Raw genomic sequence first — 23,974 nt, forward strand, 5'->3', positions numbered from 1 at the left:
CTTAACTGTAAGGAAGGCTAGGAAATGTGCTCTGCATATCCACCAGGAAAAGAGGAACATTTTGATAACAGATGCTTTCTGTCACATGTCCCTTCATGGCACTAATCAGAGTTACAATTTTCTTAATTCATTCACTTCATCCATTTTACTTGAATGATTATTCAGTGTCTCATCTAAGAAACTACACTATAAAGAGAGCTTTTTAGAATATCAGTGAGGTAATAATACAACCCAGTGGTTCAGAGTACAGACTCTGGGATCAAACTGCCCAGATTCAAATCCCAGCGCCCCTATTTATGAGCCATATGACATTGGACAAATTACCTAATCCCTCTGTGGCTTGGGTTTTTCATCTGTCAAATGGACAAGGCGACATTTCTACTTCCTGGAGTTGTTGAGAGGATGCAGTGAGCCCAGTATGTTGCAACTACTAAGTATTAGCTGCTTTATTATTATAACGACACTTACATTGTACATGGCTTTGCCCATCACTATATATTCAGTGTATGTTCAGAATAGCTATTCAACATTTATTGAACAATGAACAAACATGGAAGAACTCAAACCCCGTCAACTTGAATACATTATTTCAACAACTAATGTCTGATTGTTTTAAAGTGCCCTATTATTAACTTCTCTGTTTTTAGATATTATTGAGTATCTAATATACCATAATAAGATGGAAAATTTAACAGAAATATCTCAAAACAGAAATGTAGTTTGACATTATTATCAAACACACATTAAAACTCACATGTACTAAACTTACCAATTATTAGATGGTTATTTGGATTCTTCACCTTAACATAGGGTTTATCTTTGTATTATTTTCAATACAGAGCCCTGCTTGCCCCTCACTCTGAGCCCTTTAAGTATAATTTAATTCAGGCAAAAGTAAAATATGCACTGTGCTCAATTACTGCAAAAGGCTAAACACAGAAATATCAAATAATAAATATTTAGAACATTTTCCTTTTTCATAGACACTTGCTACCCCCCTCAAAATGAGTACAGTACTTGTGAAGCACATTTGAAAGAAAAGATTTCTATATTGAATTCATTTACTCTCACTAGTTAAATGACCTTGAAAAGCAATTATAAACCATTTTTGTCTGCTTGCTTCCTTCCTCAGCTAGTTTTAAAGAAGTGTTAAGAGAAATTAAGTTTTTCAAAAGTGTGCTGGGTTTTCAGCTCCTTTCATCTTATTGTTTAGATGTTATTTTTAGAATTAAACTTTGTAGTTAAAGAATTATGTAAATTGTATAAACCTGTAGTCCACACAAGCATAAATATGAAAGGAGAAAAACTCAAAAGGTTTTTCTTTGACCTTTGAAATCAGAAATTAGCACTATCCGAGTGGGGTGAGCCTTTGGCCTGGCAGTTAAGATGCCTGTGTCCTACCGACATCTGGTTCAATACCCAGCTCTGCTCCTGATTCCAGCATTCTGGCTAATTCAGACCCTGGGAGGCAGCAGTGATGGCTCAAGGAGTTAGTTCCTGTCATCCACATGGGAGACCTGGGTTGAGTTCCTGGCTCCTGGCTTCAGCCCAGTCAAGCCCAGGCTTTTGCAGGCATCTGGGAAGTGAATCAGCAGATGAATCTGTTTCTCTGTCTCTGTCTCTCAAGAAAAACACATCTGAGTGGGGATAAAAGGATTCTTTTTATAATACATTTAACATTACAGTGTATGAAAAAGGTCCAAAATCTGTAAGAGGTTAAAAGGCAATGTTGTTCTAGCATCTAGAATGCTGGGGGAAACTTCAAAATTACTGCAAGAGGAAAAGTGTGGGAGGAAACACCCTCAAAGTGATAAAAAGTAGCAACCTCTGAGAAGTGAAATTAAATAGGGGAAGGAAAAGGTAGAGAGATACACATGGGGATTTCACTTTTACATTATTTTAAGCATATAAACATGTTAATCTTAAAAAAACAAAAATGCAAAAACAAAGTTGTGGTACATATTCAGTCTCAAATTCACCCACAAACTGTATTTGTAGAGACTAGTTTGAAATATCATACCTGTTAAATAAGTGTTTTACCAATCTTGGCATGATTGTTATCTTTCACCTAAGCCTTTCCAGACTTACTGTCTTCAGTAAAGAAGCAATTAGCTGTGCTATAAATTCTTGGCGAGAGTATACGGGACTGAAACCTCTCCTGTGGGATCACCAGCCATGCCTCACTTGGGGAACTTGCGGCATGGATGCACGAATGAGTGAATGAATGCCAACTGAGGTTAATGCGGGTAGCTCTTGGTGGTGCCACCAGTGACTAGCAGAGAAAAAAGAACCAGGTTAGGCTGCACAGTTTGATTTGCCCAGTTGTAACCCGGAATCTGTGCCCCGACGTGGGGTTTAAACTTGCAGAGACTCTGAAGTCAACTTCAAAGCTTCCTTTTATGTGCTTAGAGCTTTACCACATTTGCTAGATGTTGAGGAAATCTTAGAGATAACTAATAATTTTCATGTGTTCGTAATAAATATACGTGGAGACTTTAAAAAGTTCATGGAAAATGGGATGAACAGGTATATTTATTTTGGTTCCAAAAATTTTGAGAAAAATCCATGTATATGAAGGGATCTTCAAAAAGTTTGTGCAAGTGCATATCATGAAAAGATTGCATGGATATCCAAATTTTTTGCACTAAAATAAACATGTCTTTCAGTTCCATTTTCCATAGAATTGTTGAAGTACCCCTCATATACTTTTCCCCCATGAGGAATTCATAGCATACTTCTACAAAACTGAAGTTCTGCAGGAAATACTTATAAATAGCAATGTTAGAATGGAAAGCTGCCAATCAGGGAAATTTGATTCTCAAAATTAATAACACAGGAAGTTCTCCACGTGTAAATAAAATATTTCCAAAAGGTCATTTGCTCGTCAGCTGTTTGAAATTAGAAACAATGCTATAAATGGTGGGTAGATTGCCACTTAACCCTCAAAATATGTAGTGTATTGCTGCTAACCTGCCTGTGTTAAAACCAGTCTGATGACAGTTCTGAAACTGAATGTTGTCCTTTATAGGCATGTGTGAGTTCATGTTGCAGCCTCAGTACAACTTATCATAGCGTTTCAATTTTCAAAGTGCTTAAGAATGCCCTAAGAGGTAGGTTTTATTATCCCTATTTGTCAGACCAGGAAAATGAGACTCAAGAGTACACAACTAGAGAGTGGGAAAACCAGGATTTGAGTCCATACCAGTCTGCATCTGAAGGTCAAGCACTTTTTTATGCACTTTTAGTCTCATTAGGATTCCATTGTGAAGATCCTTAAATGCCAGATTGAGAAGTCCAGAAGAATGCAGTTTTAGTGGCAAAGTGATGTGATCAAGGGTTGTTTTAGGAGGCCAGCGCTGTAGTGGGTAAAGCTGCTGCCTTCAGTGCCAGCATCCCTTATGGGCACCGTTTAGAGTCCCGCTGTTCCAGTTCCGATCCAGCTCTCTCTGCTATGGCCTGGGAAAGCAGCAGGGGATGGCTCAAGTCCTTGGGCCCCTGCACCGCTGTGGGAGACCCAGAAGAAGGTCCTGGCTCCTGGCTTCAGATCGGCACAGCTCTTGCCGTTGAACCCAACTGGGGAGTGAACCAGTGGATGGAAGACCTCTCTCTCTGCTTCTGCGTCTATGTAACTCTGCCTTTCAAACAAATAAATAAATCTTTGGGGGAAAAAAAAAAGATTGCTTTAGGAAGATTAACGTGGGGGTGGATAAAATTGGAGAAAGCCTTAGAAGTAAGGAACCCAATTAGGAAGCTGTTATAGTGGTAACTACAGAAGGTCCATGAAGATGATATTGTGAAGGAAAACAAATGAAGGAACACCAAACAGAACCCTGAGTGGATAATGCTCAGAAGCTGGGGAAGAGGAAGGATGAAAAGAATTTATCCTGGTTCATCTCCCATAGATGAGAGAATGGTGGCAGCAGTAGATGAAAATGGGGGCAAGGGCATTGTGGCACAGCAGGTTAAGCTGCCACTGGCGCACCTGCATCCCATATCTGGATGCCTGATTCAGGTCTCTGCTACTCTGCTTCCGATTCAGCTTCCTACTAATACATCCAAGGAGGCAGCAGATGATGGCCTAAGTGCATGGGCCCCTGCCACCTATGTAGGAGACCTGGATGGAGTTCTGGGTTCCTTACTTCAGCCTGACCCAGCCCTGGCTGTTGCAGGCTTTTGGGGAGTGAACCAGAAGATGGAAGTTATCTTTTTCTCTTTCCACCTCCCTCTCTATTCCTCCCTTTCAATTAGGTGAAAATAAAGAAAAGAAACATGTAAAAACAAAAAGAAAATGGTAAGTTTAAAAAGGCAAACTGGAGAAAAGAAAATGTAGTGAGTGCCTGCCTTTTGTGGAAAACTGAAAAGAAGCAGAGGTCATCTTTGGCCTGTCTGGGCCAGGCATGTGGTCTAGGCCAATTAGCTGCCCCAACCTGCTCTTTTAACTAGGAAAGAGCTACACAAAACTAGTAGTCAAGGACCTTGCTTGAACATGAATGAGCAGCAGTGAGTGTGGTGGGGACCGGGTAGAGGGCAGCCAGCTCCAGGACAGCATCCTCACTAGCCTCCTTTGGGGTGAACTTGGCCATGTTCTCTGTGCCCTACACTGTATGTGGTTTTGTCCTATTTTTTTTTTTTTTTGACAGGCAGAGTGGACAGTGAGAGAGAGACAGAGAGAAAGGTCTTCCTTTTTGCCATTGGTTCACCCTCCAATGGCCGCCACGGCCAGTGCGCTGCAGCTGGTGCACCGCGCTGATCCAAAGGCAGGAGCCAGGTGCTTCTCCTGGTCTCCCATGGGTGCAGGGCCCAAGCACTTGGGCCATCCTCCACTGCACTCCCGGGCCATAGCAGAGAGCTGGCCTGGAAGAGGGGCAACCAGGACAGAATCCGGCGCCCCGACCGGGACTAGAACCCGGTGTGCCGGCGCCGCAAGGCGGAGGATTAGCCTAGTGAGCCACAGCGCCAGCAGGTTTTGTCCTATTTTATATATCTAGTCCTGTGGCCTTACTTCCAAGCTAGTGAACCACCCGATACCTTCCCAAGTGAATTCATTTTCTGCTTGAGTTAACCAGAATGGGTTCTGTTTGCAGCTGAGAACCCTGAGCGGTACAAATACTGCCATCAATTTCAAAAAGACTGTTTGGCGTCATAACCAGATGCCCAGATGGAAGCTTCTGTACACAATTTGAAATGTGGGCTGGGTCTGGGAATAGAGATTTAGGGGATGTCTAGTTAGAGCTGATGATTGAAATCATGGAAAATCACTGAAGGAGGGCTGGTGCTGTGGCGTAGTGTGTAAAGCCACTGCGTGTAGTGCCAGCATCTCATATGTGTGCCGGTTTGAGTTCTGGCTGCTGCACTTCCAATCCAGCTGTCTGCTATGTCCTGGGAAAGCAGTGGAAGATGGCTCAAGTCTTTGGGCCACTGCATCCTCATGGGAGACCTGGAAGAAGCTCCTAGCTCCTGGCTTTGGATCGGCCCAGCTCTGGCCATTGTGGCCATCTGGGGAGTGAACCAGTGGATGGACAATCTCTCTCTCTTTCTCTTTCTCTCTCTCTCTCTCTGCCTCTGCCACTCTGTACCTCTACCTTTCAAATAAATAAATAAATCTATTCTGTTTATTTGAAAGAGAGTTACAGAGAGAGGTAGAGACAGAGAGGTCCTCCATCCCCAGATGGCCACAACGGCCAGAGCTGCGCTGATCTGAAGCCAGGAGCCAGGAGCCTCCTCTGGGTCTCCCACGTGGGTACAGGGGCCCAGGGACTTGGACCATCTTCCACTGCTTTCCCATGCCATAGCAGAGAGCTGGATTGGAAAAGGAGCTGCCAGGACTAGAACCGATGCCCATATGGGATGCAGGCCTCTCAGGCCAGGGCTTTAACCCACTGCACCACAGCGCTGGCCCCAATAAATAAATCTCTTTAAAAAACCATTGAAGGAAAAGATTTGAGAGGAAAAGTAATAGAAACAAGCAGAATGCTGTATTGAGGACTACCAGTATTTAGGAAGCAAGAGAATGAGTCAGAAAGAAGCAATAATATTTTAGGAGGCAAATGATGCTAGTGCCACATTACTAAACCAAACAGAGCCAAAAAATCAGTGGAAAATTGGATGCTTATAAATTCTACAGAGGGGCCAGCATTGTGGTACAATGGGGAAGCTGCCACTTGTGATGCTGGCATCCAACATGATCACTGGTTCAAATCTCAGCTGTTCCACTTCCCATCCTGCTCCCTGCTCATGTGCCTAGGAAAGCAGAGGAAGATGGTACTTGGACCCCAGCCACCTGTGTGGGAGACCCAGGTAGAATTCCAAGCTTTTGGAATGGCTTGGCCCAGCCCTGGCCATTACAACCTTTGTGAAGTGAATCAGAGGATGGAACATCTCACTCTGTCTGTCTGTCTGTCTCTGTCTCCCTCTCTCTCTTTCTCTCTGGGTGTGTGTGTGCCTCTCTCTGTAACTCTGCCTTTCAAATAAATAAGTAAATCTTTTTAAAAAAATAAATTCTAGGGGCCTACATTGTGGTGTAGCAGGTAAAGCCGCTGCCGGCAGTGCTGGCATCCCATATGGGTGCCGGTTTGAGTCCTGGCTCCTCCACTTCTGATCCAGCTCTCTACTATGACCTGGGAAAGCAGTAGACGATGGCCCAAGTCCTTGGGTCCTGGCACCCACACGGGAGACCCAAAAGAAGCTCCTCGCTCCTGGCTTTGGTTTGGTGCAGCCCTGGCCTTGGCAGCCAATTGGGGAGTGAACCAGCGGATAGAAGACCTCTCTCTTTCTCTCTCTCTCTCTCTCTCTCTGCCTCTCCTTCTCTCTGTGTAACTCTGACTTTCAAATAAATAAATAAATATTTTTTTAAATAGTATTAATAAATTCTGGGGGCTGGCATTGTGGCTTAGCAGGTAAAACCACCCTCTGGGACAACGGCATTCTATATGGACACCAGTTTGTTTCCCAGCTGCTCCACTTCTGATCCAGCTCCCTGCTAATGGCCTGGGAAAATTAGCAGAAGATGGCTCAAGTGCTCAGGCCCCTGCCACCCACATGGGAAACCCAGATGAAGCTCCTGGCTCCTGGCTCCTGGCTCAGCCGTGGCCATTGCAGCCACTTGGGAAGTCAACCAGTGGATGGAAGACTTCTCTGTCTGTCTGTCTCCGTCTCTCCCTGTCTCTCTGTAACTCTGACTTTCAAATAAATCTTTTTTAAAAGTTAAAAAATAATTAATTCTGTGGAGTGCAAAGAAGATAAGGCCTGAGAAAGGAATGTTAGCTTTAGTGGTTAGAGAGATCACTGGCCCTTAGAGAAGTATTCCATCCCCATGGTGGAGGAAGAAATCCGCTTGGAGGTGGCTAAAGACATGAAAGTGAAACAGGAAAATAAAGGCTGCAGTTCAAAGAAGTTGGCAGGATTTTGTCTTTGTTCACTGTTGTATTCTCAGCTCCTAGAAAGTACCTGGCATATAGTAGGCACTCAACAAATATTTGTTAAATCATGAATAAAGGAGAGGAGCAGCAGGAACTTAAGCTTCAGTGTGGTGAAGGAGCACATTTTTATAATTGAGGTGCCAGAGAATGCCTACAAGCAATGGTGATGAAGTCCTCTCTCCCTCCTTCAGGGGTTGGAGAACCTGATTTCCTAGACTCTTTGTTGTTATCTTTCCCCCAGGCATATTCCATCTTCATTACTCCACTATTCAGTTTGTTTGCACTATATTCCAGCATAATTACCATTCCCTAGATACTTGTGCATTCTAACATGTCTTCTTGGTTTCTGAAAATCCTATTTGCTTTACTAGTTTATGTCCCACACAGAGGTAAGCCAAATATTCCTCATCCATACACAGATATATTTGTCCCACACCAGGTAGGACCTCAAGGATTTGTGGATGGTTTGATAAGACAAAAATCTGTGAGTAGAGACTTAATTTCAGATGTACCACTAGATAATATCTCAGTTGCAATGTTTTTTAGAAATGCACTGGTCTCTGGACCTTAGCAATACCAGATTTTAAATTCAATAACCAAATGATCAAATACAGTATCAAAACATCATGAAAGGGGCCGAGGCTGTGGTGTAGCAGTGAAGCTGCCACCTGCAGTGCCGGCATCTCATATAGGTGCCAGTTTGAGTCCCAGCTGCTCCACTTCTGATCCAGCTCTCTGCTCTGGCCTGAGAAAGCAGTAGAAGATGGCCCGAGTCCTCAGGCCCCTGTATCTGCATGGGAGACCCAGAGGAAGCTCCAGGCTCCTAGCTTTGGGTCAACGCAGCTCCAGCTGTTGTGGATAGTTGGGGAGTGAACCAGCGGATGGAAGACCTTTCTCTCTCTCTCTCTGCCTCTCCTTCTCTCTCTGTATGACTCTGCCTTTCAAATAAATAAATAAATATTTTTAAAAATCATGAAAGAAGTGTGTAAAGACACAAAGTTAAAACTGTATTTGATTTACATAATAAACATAAAGTATTAGATTTATTTTGATTTATTTTAAATCTTTCTCTGTCCAAGTGTCAGAAGTCTATGAGAAAAGAACAGGCATTTAAAAATAAACTTTATGTAGAAATATAAGAAGTTATAAGTGGTTTTCAAGTGCAATGAAACATTAAAACTGTAATAAGAAAAGTAAAGACCTGGAGGTTCCCCACCCCTAGTTTATGGTCCTTTGTGGATGCAATTAAAGCACATAAAGTCTTTCCAGTGGATTTAAGAAGCAGTTTTCTTTTTGCCTGCAGACTTTAGGAAGGCAGTCAGTTTTCTACTGTCTGTCAAAGGTTCTTCAGAGCAGTCAGCTGTAACTTTAGGGTTCTTATGGGTGTAACTGCATTCATTTGCCTCTAAGCAGTCTGTAATTATTTTTGGATAAAAAGAAGAAATATAAAAAGATCCTTTTGATCATCCTGTTTCTTTTTAAAATAATTTAAAAATAAATTTAACCTGAAATTTATTTTTAATCTGAGAACTTAGAGAGACAGAGAGAAACAGAGACAGGTAACTCTCATCTTAGGGTCCCTCACCAAATGCTGGCAATGCCAGGGGTGGGCTGAGTCTGAAGCCAAGAACCAGAACTCAATCCAAGCTTCCCACATGGGTGGCAGGGACCCAATTACTTGAGTCATCACCTGCTGCCTCCTGCAGGAAGCTAGAGTCAACAGCTAGAACCAGGAATTGAACACAGGTACTCCAATACAGGATGGGGACACCTTAACTGATGTATTAACCACTAGGCTAATGCCCAGCCCCAAGATAATAATGCATGCATGTGCATGCAAACAGAAAAGTTGTGTCAGATATGTGATCAGCAAGCTTTTTTTTTTTAAAAAAAAGATTTATTTATTTATTTTTTTGAAAGGCAGAGTTAGAGAGAGAGAGAGAAGTGGGAGAGACAGAGAGAGAGATCTTCCATCTGCTGGTTCACTCCCCAAATAGCTACAATGGCCTGAGCTTGGCTGATCCAAAGCCAGGAGCCAGGAACTTCTAGGTCTCCCATATGGGTACAGGGGCCCAAGCATTGGGCCATCTTCCACAGCTTTCCCAGGTACTTTAACAGGAAGCTGGATCAGAAATGGAGCAGCCAGGACTCGAGCAGGTGCCCATATAGGATGATGGTGCCACAGACGGCGGCTTTCACTGCTACACCACAGCACCGGCCCCAACCTTTAAAAAAAAAAAAAAGATTTATTTACTTATTTGAAAGGCAGAGTTACATAGAAAGAGGGAGAGGCACAAAGAAAGATCCTCCATCCACTCTTTCACTCCTGAGATGACCTCAATGGGCAGGCCTAGGCCAAACCAAAGCTAGGAGCCTCTTCCAGTTCTCCTTCAAGGTCATAGGGGCCCAAGCACTTGCGTCATCTCCCACTGCTTTTCTCATGCCATTAGTAAGGAGCTGGATCTGAAGTGGAAATGAACCAGTGCCCATTTGGGATGCAGAACTGCAATCAATAGCTTTACCCACTATGCCACAGTGCTGACCCCAGCAAACTTTTTGTTTCTTCTTGTTCCTACCCTAAAATTTTGCTTGGCCCTTACTGAGTGTGTGATCAGATTTGAATGGTCCCTAACAGCAAGTGTTCCCAGTTGCATAAGTGATGCTGCTTATCTTCAAGGCCCCCCTTTCAGAACAGGAATTTTTCACTCTTGGGTGTCTGGGGGACTGCACTTAACTGAATGGTCACTTTCAGATGAGCTCTCCCTTCTTTGTGAACAATGGTGATTGAAGTTTGTGGACAAGTATGAATCAAATCTGTTATTCTATAAATGAAATGTGTACACGATCATTCCAGAATTGAAACTAACATTGCCATGCTGCCATTTGTACCAGCCTGTGAGGTAAGACAGACAATCCTTAGTGTAATGTGGGTTGTCCTCACCCAAGAGTGGGAAGCCATTTCTAGGCAAGAGCCCAAGTCCTTGCAGGACCAGAGTTGTAAGAAAAGCATTTTCCTGTTAGTATGGAGCAGGTTCCAGTCTCATTTATCCAGTATTTTACAGAAAACCAAGCCTATCAAGTTGACCAGATCACAGGTCAAGAAACACAGGCGCAGGGCTGGCATTGTGCCATAACACATTAAGCCACCTCCTGCGACACCAGCATCCCATATAGGCTCCGTTCCAATCCCAGCTGTTCCACTTCCAATCCAGCTCCCTGCTAATGTGGCTGGGAATGCCACAGAAGATGAGCAAAGTGCTTGGGCCATTGCCACCCACATAGGAGACGCAAATGAAGCTCCAGGTTTCTGGCTTCAGCCTGGCCCAGCCCTGGCCATTGTGGCTATTTGGGGAGTGAGGCATTAGATGGATGACATCTCTCATATGTCTCTCTCTGTCTCTCCTTTTCTCTTTCTCTGTAACTCTGCCTTTCAAATAAGTAAATAAATCTTTAAAAAAGAAAGAAATATAAGCATAACAGGCATGGTTGTTGCTCCTCTTGGGATGCCTATACCTCATATTGGAGTACTGGGGTTTGAATCCCAGCTACTCAACTTTCAATCCAGCTTCCTGATATTATACACTGTGGGAGGCAGTGGGTGATGGCTCAAGTACTTAGGTCCCAGCCACCCATTTATGGGACCCAGGTGGAGTTCCTGGTTCCTGGCTTCAGCCTGGCCCAGTCATTCCTATTGCAAGTGTTTGAGGCATGAACCAGGGAGTGGAAGATCTCACCCTCTCTGCCTTTCAAAAGGAAAATAAATTTTAAAAATTGTAAAAAAGAGGGCCAGAGCTGTGGCATAGTGGGTAGAGCTGCTGCCTGCAGTGCCGACATTCCATACAGGTGCCGATTCGAGTCCCGGCTGCTCCACTTCTGACCCAGCTCTCTGCTATGACCTGGGAAAGCAGTGGAAGATGGCCGGAGTCCTTTTTTTTTTGACAGGCAGAATGGACAGTGAGAGAGAGAGACAGAGAGAAAGGTCTTCCTTTGCCATTGGTTTACCCTCCAATGGCCACCGCAGGCAGCACACCACGCTGATCTGATGGCAGGAGCCAGGTACTTACCCTGGTCTCCCATGGGGTGCAGGGCCCAAGCACTTGGGCCATCCTCCACTGCACTCCCTGGCCACAGCAGAGAGCTGGCCTGGAAGAGGGGCAACCGGGACAGAATCCGGCGCCCCGACCGGGACTAGAACCCGGTGTGCTGGCGCCGCAAGGCGGAGGATTAGCCTACTGAGCCACGGTGCCGGCCCGGCCGGAGTCCTTGAGCCCCTGCTGCACCCACATGGGAGACGTGGAGGAAGCCCCTTGCTCCTGGCTTCAGAGTGGCAGAGCTCTGGCTGTTGCGGCCAATTGGGGAGTGAACCAGCAGATGGAAGACCTCTCTCTCTGCCTCTCCTTCTCTCTCTGACTTTCAAATAAATAAATATTTTAAATAAACAAAAAATACAGACACAATAAAACACATATGCAGGCATTTCTGAAAGAAGAACTGTAAATCATTGATAATTGTGTATAAGATCAAGAATATTTAAAAACAGCCCAACATGGGGCCGGCACTATGGTGCAGTAGGTTAATCCTCTGCCTATGGCACCAGCATCCCATATGGGCACCAGTTCTAGTCCCAGCTGCTCCTCTTCCAATCCAGCTCTCTGCTGTGGCCTGGGAAAGCAAAAGAAGGTGGCCCAAGCCCATGGCCTCTGCACCCACACGGGAGACCAGGACGCGGCACCTGGCTCCTGGCTTCAGATCTGCGCAGCTCCAGCCGTTGCGGCCATTTGGGGAGTGAACCAATGGACGGAAGACTTCTCTCTCTGTCTCTCCATCCCACTGTCTGTAACTCTACCTCTCAAATAAATAAATAAAATCTTAAAAAAAAATAAAAACAGCACATGCACACTAGCTCATATATGGATGTTTATAGCAGTTTTGTTCATAATTGCCAAAACTTGGAAGCAACTGAAATAACCTTCAGTAGGTAAGTGGATAAATTGTGGTCCATCCAGACAATGGAAAAGTTAGTGCAATAAGCTGTTAACCCATAAAAAGGTGCATATAACTAAGTGAAAAAGCCAATCTTAATAGGACACATGCTGTATGATTCCAGTGCTATGACATTCTGGATGGGGGAACACTATTGAAGCAGTTAAAAGATCAGTGGTTAGTAGAGATTAGTGGGGAGGGAGGGACACTCAGAGCATGGCAGAGTTTTTGGTTAGGAAAACTGTTCTGTGTGATGCTATAAACGTAGATGATGCAGGCCAGCACCACGGCTCACTTGGCTAATCCTCCACCTGCGGCGCCAGAACCCTGGGTTCTAGTCCCGGTTGGGCGCCGGATTCTGACCCGGTTGCTCCTTTCCCAGTCTAGCTCTCTGCTGTGGCCAGGGAGTGCAGTGGAAGATGGCCCAAGTGCTTGGGCCCTGCACCTGCATGGAAGACCAGGAGAAAGCAACTGGCTCCTGGCTTTGGATCAGCGCAACGCACTGGCTTCAGCACGCTGTCCATAGTGGCCATTTGAGGGGTGAACCAATGGAAAAGGAAGACCTTTCTCTCTGTCTAACTTTGCCTGTCAAAAAAGAAAAAAGTAGATGATGCATATCATTATACATTTGTCCAAACCCATAGAATATTCCCCAACCAAGAGCAAACAGTAAGGTAAACTATAGACTTTGGGGTGATAATGGTGAGTCAGTGTTGGGGCCTGCATTGTGGTGCAGCAGACTAAGAGGCCTCTTGTGACACAGGCATCCCATTCAAAGTGCAGTTCAAGTCCTGGTTGCTCTGCTTCCATCTACCTCCCTGCAAACACGCCTGGGGAGGAGCAAAATATGACCCAAGTGCTTGGGCCCCTGCTACCCATATGGGAGACCAGGATGGAGTTTCATACTCCTAGCTTCAGCATGGCCAACCTCTGACTGTCATAGCCATCTGGGGTGTGAACTAGCTGATGGAAGATCTCTCAATCTCTGTCGCTCTGCTTTTTAAATAAAAAATAAATAAATCTTAAAAACAACAAATATGCCCTTCTGGTGCAGGATGCTGATAATACAGGAGGCTATACATATGTTGGGGTGGGAACATCAGAGGTATCTGTGTCTTCCTCTCAGTTTTATTGTGAACCTAAAACTGTTCTTAAAAAAATAAAAACAAAGCAGTAGAAATATTGTGTGACAGATATCAAATTAGTGTGAAGTTGTGCTTTGTTTTAACTATTGTTCAGTGTAGATAAAGAAGAAGGTAATATGGCACTCTCATTTAGAGAGTAAAATGGCCAGTATTTCTGGAGAATAACTTAGTAATATGAATCAAAACTCCTAAAATGTGACTACCTGTAATTCAACAATTTCACACTGTGGAATTAGTCCAAAAGAAATAATCAAGCTATATACAAAGATTTATGTTCCAAGAAGTCTCCTCACTATTATTTTTAATGAGGCAAAAACAGAAATGAACTGTAAGTACAACCAGAAAGTTCTGGTTAAGTAATGGGTTAGAACACTACATTCACAAGTTAGAACACTACACAGGTATAAAAATCATATTGTAAAAAATGTTTAATGTTATGTGAAAATGTTGACATTTTCTGTTAAATGAATATAGGAGATTACAAACTGGTATTACTGAATAATATCAGGATTAGAAGAAATGATTGTGTGTGTCAAAATCCATGGATAAGGCCGGCGCTGCGGCTCAATAGGCTAATCTTCCACTTGTGGCGCTGGCACACCGGGTTCTAGTCCTGGTCGGGGTGCCGGATTCTGTCCCAGTTGCTCCTCTTCCAGTCCAGCTCTCTGCTGTGGCCCAGGAGTGCAGTGGAGGGTGGCCCAGGTCCTTGAACCCTGTACCAGCATGGGAGACCAGGAGAAGCACCTGGCTCCTGGCTTCGGATCGGCGCGGTGCGCTGGCTGCAGTGGCCATTGAGGGATGAACCAATGGCAAAAGGAAGACCTTTCTCTGTCTCTCTCACTCTCCACTCTGCCTGTCCAAAAAAAAAAAAAAAAAAAAAATCCATGGATGAGATTCTGTGATTTGAGAGAGAGACAGAGAGACAGAGATTGAGAGAGAGAAGCAGAGAGAGAGAGAGCTTCCATTTGCTGGTTCACTCTTCAAATGCCCTCAAGAACTACAGTTAGATAAGGCCGAAGCCAGAAGCCCAGAACTCAGTTCAGGTCTCCCATGTGGGTGGCAGGCAACCAACTTCTTGGACCATTACCTGTTGCCTCCCAGGATATGCATAGGCAGGAAGCTGGATCAGAATCAGAGTAATGGAGACTCCAACTAGTTACTCCAGTATGGGATTACAGGCATCCTAAGCAGTGAGCACCAAATGCTTGCCCCCAATTAAAATGTTAATAGTGGTTATCTTTGGGTTCTGGGATTATGGATGACTTTTGTTTTATTCTTTTTTAAAAGATTTATTTATCTGAAAGCAGAGTTACAGAGAGGGAGAGAGACAGAGAGAGAGAGAGAGAGAGAGAGAGAGAGGTCTTCCATCCACCGGTTCACTCCCCAAATGGCTGCAACAATAGCTGGAGCTGGATGATCCAAAGCTAGAAGCCAGGAGCTTTTTCCAGGTCTCCCACGTAGGTGCAGGGGCCCAAGGAACATCTTCTATTGCTTTCCCAGGCCATAGCAGAGAGCTGGATTGGAAGTGGAGCAGCCAGAACTCGAACCAGTACTCACATGGGATGCCAGCACTGCAGACGGCGGCTTTACCCACTATACCACAGAGCTGGACCCTGTTTTATTCTTGTACATGGAGGGACATGTATTTCTTTGGTAGTTAGGAACAATGTTATTAAAGACAAGTGAAAGAGGGCCAGCATTGTGTTGCAGCAGGTTAAACTGCTGCCTGTGATGTCAATATCCTGTGTCTGAGCACTAGTTCAAGCCTAGGCTACTTGGCTTCAGATCTAGCTCCCTGCTGATGTGACTGGGAAGGTAGCAGATGATAGCTTAAGTCCTTGGGTTCCTGCCACCCATGTGATATACCAGGATGAAGTTCCTGACTCCTGGCTTTGGTCTGGCCCAGACCTGGCCGCTTGGGGAGTGAATCAAAAGATGGAAGACTTTTTCTCCCCCCCCCCCTTGCTCTGCCTTTCAAATAAATAAATAGATATTTTTTTTCAAATGTCCAGCACTGGTTCAGGTTCTTTGTGACATAATTATGATCCAGGAGAGCTGAATTTTCCATCCACAAATGCAGTGGAGGATTTGTGAGGCCAAATGCTTAACCTGCAGAGCTGTAATGTACTTCTAGCAAATAACTTCCCATGAAAAATGAACAGAGAGGCCAGCGCCACAGCTCAATAGGCTAATCCTCTGCCTGCGGTGCCGGCACCCCAGGTTCTAGTCCTGGTCGAGGCACTGGATTCTGTCCCAGTTGCCCCTCTTCCAGTCCAGCTCTCTGCTGTGGCCCGGGAGTGCAATAGAGGATGGCCCAAGTGCTTGGGCCCCGCACCCGAATGGGAGACTGGGAGAGGCACCTGGCTCCTGGCTTCGGATCAGTGTAGTGCACCAGCCGCAGTGCGCCAGCCACAGTGGCCACTTGGGGGTGAACCAATGGAAAAGGAAGACCTTTCTCTCTGTCTCTCTCTCTCACTGTCCTCTTTGCCTGTCAAAAAAAAAAAAAAAAAAAAAAAGAACAGAGAAAAGCCGCTTCCCTAATATACACTAATTGAATAGCTCAGTCAGGTCCTATGAGTGGTTTCCCTGCCCCCATCATATTTTCCCTTTGAAATTTCCTATGATGATATTTATAAAGTACAAATAGTTAGTGGGAATATTGGTCTGGGTTCTTACTCCAATGCCATATTTTTTTATTTATTTATTTGAAAGACGGAGTTACATAAGGAGGAGGAAATACAGAGAGAAACAGATCTTCCATCAGCTGGTTCACTCCCACAAATGGCTATAATGACCAGGGCTGGGCCAGGCTGAAGCCAGGAGCCAGGAGCTTCTTTTGAGTCTCCCACATGGGTGTAAGGGCCCAAGGACTTGGGGAATCTTCCTCTGCTTTCCCAGGTGTATTTAGCAGAGAGCTGGATCAAAAGTGGAGCATCCAGGACTCGAACAGGTGCCCATATGGGATACTGGCATCACAGGCAGAGGCTTAACCTACTATGCCACAGCACCAGCCCCTCCACTCCCATTTAATGTAAGGGCATGGTGACTATAAATGTTATGTAAGTGCTACTGGGCATTTTGTGTAGAGCCAGGGTACCTACTTGCAGCGAAGGGTAAACTTGAGAGAGTTGCAGATTTTCCCCCAGGCCTGCCACTAATGATGGGTTATTTCATCTTGTCTCCAAAATGCAGAAAGGGGAGAATTAAGACTAAGTTCCCTCTGAAGGCAGCTAGAGAATTATTTTTAAGGAATGTGACTGTTTCTTCACAGCCACTATGAAGGAAAGACTTGTGCAAGGAAATAAAAGCGCTCTTTTTTTTTTTTTTTTTTTTTTTGACAGGCAGAGTGGACAGTGAGACAGAGAGAGGCAGAGAGAAAGGTCTTCCTTTTCTGTTGGTTCACCCCCCAATGGCCACTGCGGCCAACACACCGCGCTGATCCGAAGCCAAGAGCCAGGTGCTTCTCCTGGTCTCTCATGCAGGTGCAGAGCCCAAGGACTTAGGCCATCCTTCACTGCACTCCTGGGCCACAGCAGAGAGCTGGACAGGAAGAGGAGCGACCAGGACAGAATCCGGTGCCCCGACCAGGACTAGAACCCAGGGGGCCAGCGTTGCAGGTGGAGGATTAGCCTATTCAGCCATGGAACCAGCCAAAAGCGCTCTTTTCGACACAGAACTTGGAACATATATTCTTAGTGAAATCTCTTGGTAGCCAAACACCCTCCTGCATCCATCTTGCCCAGTCTAAATGGGCACAGCCTATTTTCCAATGTGCAAGTGACCCTGGGGAAGGGGAGACAAAGCACACACCTGTAAAATTCTGGGGCTGGGTTGGGGGTGGCTTTGGAATCCTTTTGGGTTTAATCTTTTCTGTGGGCAATTTGTTGACCTCTATCAAAAGCCTTACAACTGTTCATACGGTCTGCCACAGGAAATACACATCTTTTTTTTTTTTTTTTTTTTTTTTTTTGACAGGCAGAGTGGACAGAGAGAAAGGTCTTCCTTTTGCCGTTGGTTCACCCTCCAATGGTCGCCACGGCTGGCGCGCTGCGGCCGGCGCACCACGCTGATCCGAAGGCAGGAGCCAGGTGCTTCTCCTGGTCTCCCATGGGGTGCAGGGCCCAAACACTTAGGCCATCCTCTACTGCCTTCCCAGGCCACAGCAGAGAGCTGGCTTGGAAGAGGGGCAACCGGGAAAGAATCCGGTGCCCCGACTGGGACTAAAACCCGGTGTGCCGGGGCCCGCTAGGTGGAGGATTAGCCTATTGAGCTGCAGCGCCAGCCGGAAATACACTTCTAACAGCAGATTTTAAGAAAGAATTTTTAATATACAAAGAAGAATAAGTAAGAATGTTCACTGTGGCATTATTTGCCAAATAAAAAATTGGGGGGGGGAGTCCCAACATGGGAATCAGTTAAGTAAGTTATAGTATAATCATATAAGAGGTTATTAAGAGGCCAGTATTTATTATATATGTTATACTTGAACAATATTTAGAGATATTAAGAAAGGCTCATGATATAAAGTGGAGTAAAAATTAGGATCAAAATTGTCTGTAAAGGGGGTTGGCTCTGTGGCATAGCGGGTTAAGCTGTCACTTAGAGTGCTGGCCTCCCACAGGGGTGCTGGTTTGAGTCCCACTGCTCCACTTCCAATCCAGCTCCATATGCCTGGGAAAAGCAGTGGAGGATGGCCCAAGTACTTCATGGGAGACTCAGAAGAAGCTCCTGGCTTCTGTCTGGCCCAGCCCCAGCCATTGTAGCCATTTGGGGAGTGAACAAGCATATGGAAGATCTCTCTCTCTCTCTCTCTGCCTCTGCTTTTCCCTCTTTGTAACTCCATCTTTCAAATAAAAAAAGTGTCTGTATACTACTAGCCCAATGTTGACGTAACTTACCATTTATTCTACACACACTTGTATATGCATTTGTATGTGTGTATACTGTATATGCAGTAGGATATGTTCTAAGACCCTCAGTGGATTCTTGAAATCATAGATAGAACTGAACCTTGAATATGCTATGTTCTTCCTATACATTAGAATGTTCAGCTTACAAATTAGTCACAGTAAGAGGTTAGCAGAAACAATAATAAAATAGAACAATTATAATAGCATACAGCAATTAATGTTATTTAAAATTTATAAACTGCTTATTTCTGGAACTTTCCATTTAATATATTCAGATCACAGCTGACTATGGGCAACTGAAACCTTGGAAAGTAATACTATGGTTAAGGAGTGGATTACCACAAATGAAAGAGAGGAAGAAAGAGAGGCAGAGATTAATACACCAGGTTATCCAACCTTGCTGGATTACCCTTCACATCCTGTAACTCTACTTGTTTGTTTGTTTTTTTTTTTTAAGATATTTATTTATTTGAGAGGTAGAGTTACAGAGAGTGAGAGGGAGACAGAAAAAAAGGTCTTCCATCTGCTGGTTCACTCCCAAATGGCTACAATGGCTGGAGCTGAGCCCATATGAAGCCAGGAGCCGAGAGCTTCTTCCGGGTCTCCCACGTGGGTGCAGGGGGCCAAGCATTTGGGCCATCCTACACTGCTTTCCCAGGCCATAGCAGAGAGCTGGATTGGAAGTGGAGCAGCCAGGACTAGAACCAATGCCCATATGGGATGCTGGTGACGCAGGTGGAGGATTATCCTACTGTGCCACAGCACTGGCCCTGTAACACTACTCTCTACTTTGTCTGACCACTAGAATTCAGTCCTCTTTCCAGGTACTTCCAGGACTCCCCAGCAAGTATGACTCCCCCACCCATCCTGGTTCCCCTGGTCTCCTTGCATCCCACAGCTGTGCTCCAGAGTTCCTCCCCATCACTTCCTGTCCTAAGAACTTCTCCAGGTGGCTATCACTGCATCATCTATTTCACCATGACATGTGAACACGTTTTATATCCCAAGATACAGCAAACATACGCCTACAGTTTTCACGAATTTTATGAAGGTTTGAGGATTACACAAGAGAATTACAGTGCAGAAAAAGGAAATCATAAACTGAATATAAGATAGTGTTGCTAAAGTACCCCAGCAACAGGTCCTCTCCACTCAGCCTGTCGCTGTGGTGCTGGGGCATGCCGCCTCATCCTGGATGCAACTTAACACCAGTACTCTTAATCCTGGTCCTGGAATCCCCACTGATCACCAATGGAGGCAATGTGACTGTCTAGACAGAGGTGGCCTTGCTTCTATTAAGAATGGCTCTGCGTTGTTGAACAGAAACCTCAGAATCTCCATAGAAAACATTTGCACCTGGATTGCTCCACAGTCAGGGCTTCCCCCAGAACAATCGGTTTGCACCTCCTTTGGCTCCTCATGGAACATAAAAAATTATCCCTAAAGAAAAAGTCAGGGGCCGGCATTGTGGCACAGCAGATTAAACTGCCACCTGCAACACTAGCATCCCATATCAGAGTGCTGTTTCAAATCCTGGCTGCTCTGCTTCCAATCCAGCTCCCTGCTAATACACTTGGAAAGGTAGTGGAAGACGGCCCACGTACCTGCACCTCTGACACCGACGTGGGAGACTAGAATGGAGTTCTGGGATCCTGGCTTGGCTCAGACAGGGCCATTGTGGCCATCTGGGGAGTGAACAGGTAGATGGAATGTTTCTCTCTTTGTCTGTTCCTCTTTCTCTTTGTCACTCTACCTTTCAAATAAATAAATAAGCAAATCTTTAAAAAAAAAAAAAGTCACCTACCCTTAGAACAGTCAGTACTGGGAATATACAGAAACAGCTCACAGTAATTGGCTCAATGGTTAAGACATCACTTGGGACACCCACATCCAAAATCAGAATGCCTGGGTTCAAGTCCTATTTCTGGCCTTGGCTTAGCCTAGCCCTAGCCACTGTGGGGGTTTGGGAAGTAAGCTAGTATATGGGAGTTCTCTCTCTCCATCTCTCCATCTCTCAAAAATAAACAAATAAAAAAGAACAGGAACCACAGTGTGTTGACTTCAGAAAAACTAGAGCTAGGAGCTAGTTCTCAGTTTGAGGTAGCTGTACAGGTCTCATCAGTTTGAAATTCATAGGTCATCACTATCTTTGACCATTACAAACATGGTTCAATGACACTCTTCAGCTCTGCTATTAACTGGTACCGTCTCTGTTTTAACACCATGCCTCTGAAAGAGTGATTGAGATTGGCCTAGTCTAAATGTTTATACCTGAAATTCTGCCCTTGAATTGGGTACCCACCTCTGGTCCAATCAGCTATGAGCTCAGAGAACTGGATCACAGGGTTCAAAACATGGCTGCTGGGTCTACTTCTTCAGCAGGGGCCAGAGCGTAGAGCAGTTTCTACTAGCCTACACTGGGGCAGAGGGCATGGTGATTGATTTTGGGGGAGAGGGGGTGACTGACATTTTTTTGAAAGTGGGTTGCCTCTTTTCAATCAACTTCTGTCTTTGGTCTTGGCAGTTCTCCTAAGGCTATAGTTTTCTGTATTTAATCTCCAGCTGTATGCACTGTGATCCAGAGCAAGGCAAGCTCTTTACCTCATTGCTCAGCTACCTCCCTATTAAAAGAGTTGGGTGAACATATATTGCAAAGGCACTTTGTCCCCTTGGATCACAGTAAAGGAGCAGAAAGGAATCTCTGAGAAGGACCCATTCCTGTTCCTATCAGAGCTTCCCTCCCCTTCTCCCACCCAACATCCGAAGATAGGAAGGGTTAGAGCTACAGTAAAGGCTCATAGTGTATAGCAAATGGTCCACAATTTCCAGATCTGCTTTCAACATGTCACAGCTGGAACAGAACAGGAAGCTCCTTGAGCCAAAAGTTAAGCTTTGGGATGGGTGGAAGGCTGCTCTTAAGTACTTTCTTTCTGTAAGGACATAATCCAGAGATAGAAAAAATGCAGGTTTTAGTATGTTAGAGCAATGACTTTTGAAATGAAAATTTAAAATCTTATCATTAATATAAGAACTTTCCAGAATATTAAATTACATTTATATGCATACATATCTTTTTTCCATTAACAAAGGGAAAAAATTTTTAAAGCCCATTGAATTTCATAAATTCTTCCATTTGGAAAGATATCCTGATTCCTAAAGACGATAGGCCCATAGTCTGCTCTAATTTTATTTTTTGTTCCTTTGATTTTTTTTTAACATGTTCCCTGCAGCTAATGTCAAGTAAGCATTTGCCAGATTGTCTGGACACACTCCAAAAGAAATATCTTACCCATATCTTTAAGGGAAAAGGCATTTAGTGCACATGTCTAAAAGCTAAAGTAGCTTGAGGGTCGGGATGGGGGTAGTGATAGAGGACGGAGAAGAAAGAGTTTCCTATTTTACTAGCAAGCTTTTGACCAGACTTTCTAAACCTTAGCATTTCAGGAATTTTAGTTGGCTAAGTCAGTTGCGAAAGGACTCATACATAGTGGGAATTGGGAAAAGGAGAGATTATTTGCCTGTGTTCTGTGCTACTTAGTTGGGTATACAGTGTTCCTTAACCAGGCACAACACAAAAATGTTTATTTCAAGCTATCTGCTGCCCTGCATTGTGAATTGGCTCAGCAGGCCAGCGTGGCATGGAGATGCAGAAGGGGCCTCTGAACACAGGTGCTAGTTTCTCATGGGGGGTGCTGTTGTCAGGAGCAGTCCTCACAGCCCTTACACCCATTGCTCTTGGTGGTTTAAGGAGTGAAGTTGATTTAGCTATCACGTTGCCCCTGAGATTACGTGTATATTTCTGGGTCTAGTGCAAAGAGACTGAATTCCCATCCATGACATGGGTGTAAAATGTGACAAAGAAGGCTTGAGGTTTTAATGAAGTAAAAGGCACAGATCCTAACACAGAGAAGAGAGGTGCAGAGTATTGTGGCCACACCTGTGGACTAGGGAACCTTACTGCCTGGGCTGAAATGCAAACCCTCTCCTTCCTAGCCATGCAATCTTGGGCAGGTTACTTAATTGCTCTGTGCCTCAGTTTCCATATCTGTATTATAGGGACTAAACAGCCCCTACTTTAAAAATGTCATTAAAAGTATTAAATGAATTACATTTGTGAGTTGATTAAGACATTGTCTAACATACAACAAATGATATATGTGTTAAATAAATAAAGTGGAGGGGCTGGTGCTGTGGTGTAGCAGATTAAGCCATTGCCTCTCAGTGCCAGCATCCCATAAGGGTGCCAGTTTGAGTCCTGGTTGCTCCGCTTCCAATCCAGCTCCCTGCTAATGTTCCTGGGAAAGCAGCAGAGGATGGCCCAAGTCCTTGGGCCCCTGCACCCATGTGGAAGACCCACAAAGAGCTCCTGGCCATTGCAGCCATTTGGGGAATAAACCAGCTGATGAAAGATCTCTCTCTCCTCTCTTTGTGTAATTCTGACTTTCAAATAAATAAATAAGTCTTTAAATAAATAAATAAAGTGGAATATCATGATGACTGGTAACTAACTCTAGAACCCTATACTCTCAGAAGAGAAATGGAATGGACACTAGAAACAACCCAAGTTGGGACACATCTCAATAAAAGACAGGGCGGTTGTACCATGAAACACTATGTAGACATTTATATTTATTTATTTGAAAGGCAGAATGATAGAAACAGAGACAAAGAGTTCTTCCATCTGCTGGCTGATTCACTAAATGTTCACAATAGCCAGGGCTGGGCCAGGCCAAAGTCAAGAGCAGGAAGGTGGTTCAGAAGCAGAGTAGCCAAGATGTGAACTGACATTCTCATGGGGGTGTTGGTGTTACAAGGGATGGCTTACCAGCTGCCTCACAATGCTGGCCCCTGTAGACACTTTTAAAATGAGACAAATCTACAAACACTGCTGTGGAATTATCCCTAATATATATTGTAAAGAGGAACAGCAAGTCTCAAAATAACATACATAGAGATAATCATGAGATTTATGGAGTATATTCTATATGTCAGGAACTGTCTTAAGAGATTTACATATAGTGACAATAGAATCTCCATAATAAGGCAAATTTTTACATACACACAACCATTGTGGCAATTAATGAGAAAATGTAGTCTTAGGGAGGTGAAGTAACCTATCTGAAGTCACACCTATCTATCTGGTAGGTAGATGAGCTGGGATTTGAATTCAGTCTCGTTCCAGTATCCACTCATTAATCACTATGCTTAACTGCTCTCCCAATGGTGTACTCCCAGTGTGTACAAGTAAAACTATATACATATAAAGAAAAAAACTTTTTTTTGACAGGCAGAGTAGACAGTGAGAGAGAGAGACAGAGAGAAAGGTCTTCCTTTTTCCATTGGTTCACCCCCCAATGGCCACTGCAGACGGCGCACTGCGCTGATCCGAAGCCAAGAGCCAGGTGCTTCTCCTGGTCTCCCATGCTGGTGCAGGGCCCAAGCACTTGGGCCATCCTCCACTGCACTCCTGGGTCACAGCAGAGAGCTGGATTGGAAGAGGAGCAACCAGGACAATCCA

The 23,974-nt window shown here is 44.5% G+C and overlaps 1 long non-coding RNA gene across 2 annotated transcripts in view; it reads left to right on the forward strand.

Moving 5' to 3' along the window:
* Positions 1 to 23,974, forward strand: part of LOC149128133 (uncharacterized) — a 68,975-nt gene that overhangs the window by 5,001 nt on the left and 40,000 nt on the right. Inside the window, exon 2 of one of the 2 annotated variants that reach the window (XR_016229422.1) lies at positions 12,067 to 12,325. The exons of the other annotated variant lie outside the window; for it this stretch is intronic. This is a non-coding gene — a long non-coding RNA (uncharacterized LOC149128133). Of the gene's footprint in view, positions 1 to 12,066; positions 12,326 to 23,974 lie in introns of those variants that run through there. 2 annotated transcript variants of the gene reach the window in all.

Source organism: Oryctolagus cuniculus, chromosome 2 (genome assembly GCF_051225735.1).
Source record: "Oryctolagus cuniculus isolate XC-2025 breed Fujian yellow rabbit chromosome 2, ASM5122573v1, whole genome shotgun sequence".
In the NCBI taxonomy this organism is placed as follows: Eukaryota; Metazoa; Chordata; class Mammalia; order Lagomorpha; family Leporidae; genus Oryctolagus; species Oryctolagus cuniculus.